Here is a 4025-nt window from a genome sequence, read left to right on the forward strand (position 1 = left end):
AAAAAAAAAAAAAAAAAAAACAGAAGAAGAAGAAAACCTCAAGTAAAGCATGTGTAAAGCATGTGTACAACTTCAGTAACACATTGTGCATGCAGCCCCTCCAAGTGCTGGCAGGGCCACTGTGCATGAGGACAGTCCACCCTAAGGGAAAAATCAGGGGAAAAGGAATGCAACTCCCCGGAAACATGCCAATGGAAGCACGCCAACGTATAAAGTCCCAAGTCAAACATCAAACAGTGCACTTGAATCTCTCAAGTCACCCACTTGGCCGTCTTCCAAGTGTACTTTTTACTTCCTTTAATTCCTCCCTAAAACGTTTTAATAAACTTTCTCTCCCAGGGCACAGTGGCTCATGCCTGTAATGCAAGCACTTTGGAAGGACAAGGCAGGTGGACCACCTGAGGTCAGAAGTTTGAGATCAGCCTAACCAATATGGTGAAACCCCATCTCTACTACAAATATAAAAATCAGCTGGGCATGGTGGTATGTGCCTGTAGTCCCAGCTACTTGGTAGGCTGAGGCAGGAGAATTGCTTGAGCCCAGGAGGCAGAGATTGCAGTGAGCCAAGATCATGCCCACTGCACTCCAGCCTGGGTGACAGAGTGAGACTCCATTTCAAAATAATGATAACAATAATAATAATAAAATTTTCACTCCTGCTGGAAACCTTACCTCTATCTCTCCCTCCACCTTATGACCCTCAGTCTAATTCTTTCTTCTGAGGAGGCAGGAGTTGAGATTGCTATAGACCTATACCAATTTGACGCTGCTAGTATCACAGCCAGCAAGGTATGGCAATGCCTTAATGGCATCACCTGAGAACTTGTTACAAATGCAAATTATTGCATTCTATCCTGACACACTGCATTAGAAACCCTAGAGTTTGTGGCCCAAGTATCTTTGTGTAATAAGCCCTCCAGGTGATTCTGATGCATGCCAAAGTTTGAGAACCACTGGTTTAAACTATTTGAATATTGAGCTGTTGTCAAATTGAATGCTGAGTAACCAACCAACATTGTGTCCTTCAAGTGTCTACGAGGTGAATGACACCATGCTAAGGGGTACAAATTTATTCATTCATTTGATGGGATTCAGGACATGCTACCCCAAAATATGGCACCTTGGCATTTGAGAAAACATCAGAAGCAGGAAGGTCACTCTTTAACCTTCCTTTAAAGTAGGTCATAAAGTGAATTAGTGAAGTATTAACTCTCACTTTCATTTCAAAGGTACCCTCCCTAAACCTGGAGGAAAGCCTTATCTTGGCCACCGTGCCTTATCTTGGCCAGGCGCAGTGGCTCACGCCTGTAATCCCAGCACTTTGGGAGGCCAAGGCAGGCGGATCACGAGATCAGGAGATGGAGACCATCCTGGCTAACACGGTGAAACCCTGTCTCTACCAAAAATACAAAATATTAGCCGGGTGTGGTGGTGGGTGCCTGTAATCCCAGCTAGTCGGGAGGCTGAGGCAGGAGAATGCCGTGAACCTGGGAGGCAAAGCTTGTAGTGAGCCAAGATGGCGCCACTGCACTCCAGCCTGGGCAACAGAACAAGACTCCATCTCAAAAAAAAAAAAAAAAAAAAGAAAAAAGAAATGTCCTTATCTCTGAAGACATAGGAATACAGAAGAATCTAAACAGGTCTGCTAAGATCCCCCCAGTTTATTACCATTAGATCATACCCCTTCTGTCCTACAATGATATTTCTCCCCAGCTATCCACTTCTTCATCAAACTTAGCATAGAAATACACAAGTATCTTTGAAATTTGTCTCTGAAGGCTTCTGTGTCACATACAACCTAGAATAAGTAAGTTTCTGTTGTTAATTTGTCTTTTGTTATAGGGGCCTCAGCCATGAACCTTGAGATGGGTGAGGAAAAGATATTACCTTACTGATAAGTACTTACTGCGCATCTACTAGGTGCCTGTATATTTTCAGAAATTGCAGACACAGCAGTAGACAAAACTGACAAAAATCCATTTCTTTTGGGAACATCTAATCTGGTGGACAGGAAATAAAGTGAAATTTATGCTAGGTCAGACGGAACTAACTGCTATGAAGAAAAATGCAAAGCAAGAAAGAGGGGTAGGGTGTGTACATTTCTCTGTTTGAAGGCAGATGTTGCTGCATCAAATAGTGATCAGGCAAGCCCTCAATGATGACAAATGGACACTTAAAGGAGGAGTAAAATTGAAGAAGGTGAAAGACCTGCAGGAATTTCTTGGGGAAGAGGCTTATGGGCATAGGGAAGAGAAACTGCAAAGCCTGTACTGAGTCTGTGTGATATGGTTCGGCTGTGTCCCTACCCAGATCTCATCTTAAATTGTAGTTCCCATAATTCCCATGTGTCATGGGAGGGACCCAGAGGGAGGTAATTGGATCATGGGGGCGGTTTCCTCCATGCTATTTTTGTGATAGTAAGTTCTCATGAGATCTGATGGGTTTTATACGGGGCTTCCCTCTTCGCTGGGTTCTCGTTTCTCTCTCCTGTCACCATTTGAAGAGACGTGTTTGCTTCCCTTTCCGCCATGATTGAGAGTTTCCCGAGGCCTCCCCAGTCCTCAACTAAACCTCTTTCCTTTATAAAGTACTCAGCCTTGGGCAGTTCTTTACAGCATCATGAGAACAGGCTAATACACTGTGGTTGGAAGGCTCTAAAGAATCACCTGGCTCTTCATTGGTTGAGGCACAGTGAACAAGGCCTGGCGTGGGAGGAGAGGAGGTATGTGTGGCAGGAGGCAGGGAAGTAGGGCCTCATGGGTGATTTTCAGGAATACAGCTTGATATGTACCTACTTATACATTATCTGCTCTGCGTCCCCTTCCCATCTAAGCTGCTTCCCCAAGGAGGGGGCCTTCACAAAGGCGAGGCTGCTTTTCCTGAAGAGTAGGCGTGAGAATGAATGAATGAGAAGCATGAGAGGGATGGTACTGATGAAAACTGCCTTTTTTTTTTTTTTTTTGAGACGGAGTTTTGCTGTTGTTGCCCAAGCTGGAGTGTAATGACGTGCTCTCGGCTCACTGCAATCTCCGCCTCCCGGGTTCCAGCAATTCTCCTGCCTCAGCTTCCCGAGCAGCTGGGATTACAGGCATGCGCCACTAGGCCAGGCTAATTTTGTATTTTTAGTAGAGACAGAGTTTCTCCATGTTGGTCAGGTTGGTTTCGAACTCCTGATCTCTGGTGATCCGCCCGCCTCGGCCTTCCAAAGTGCAGTGATTACAGGCGTGAGACACCGCGCCCGGCCGAAAACCACCTTCCTGGTTAAAAGAGGGAGAGCAGAGGCCCTAGAACTACCGGAGTACGGTTTCTAATGTTGCTGGTGGGCCAGTTCAGGTTCTTGACTTCACTGCACAAAATAATTTGAAAGTGAGTCCTAAGTAAGCAAGAGTTTATTGCAAAGCGAAAGTACACTCTGATAAAGCTGATCAGAGAGGGCTGCTCAAGAGACAGTACTGGCTGACACTGGACAAACTCGCCTCACGGAGTCTTATGTGATTATTCATGAGGGGGTGGGAGGACATTGCTATAAAACATGTTCTCTTGGGCGTGCCTGCACTGTGGTTTTGCATGGTAGCACATACATGGCATGTCTCATTAGCATGTTAAATATCCCCCTGGGGTGTGCTTTTTACTACTATAATGAGCATAGGTCAACTTAAGGACACCAATCACGGGTTTCCGTGCTTGCGCCTATTGGAGGATTTTCCCCCCTTTTTGCTGTTCTAATTCTTTGCTGCAGAATGTTCCAACTGTCAGGCCTCTGAGCTCAAGCCAAGGCATCGCATCCCCTGTGACTTGCACCTATACGCCCAGATGGCCTGAAGTAACTGAAGAATCACAAAAGAGATGAAAATGCCCTGCCCCGCCTTGACTGATGACATTCCACCACAAAAGAAGTGAAAATGGCCGGTCCTTGCCTTAAATGATGACATTACCCTGTGAAAGTCCTTTTCCTGGCTCATCCTGGCTCAAAAAGCTCCCCCACTGAGCACCTTGTGACCCCCACTCCTACCCACCAGAGAACA

The sequence above is a fragment of the Piliocolobus tephrosceles genome, chromosome 5 (assembly GCF_002776525.5).
Source record: "Piliocolobus tephrosceles isolate RC106 chromosome 5, ASM277652v3, whole genome shotgun sequence".
NCBI classification, from domain to species: Eukaryota; Metazoa; Chordata; class Mammalia; order Primates; family Cercopithecidae; genus Piliocolobus; species Piliocolobus tephrosceles.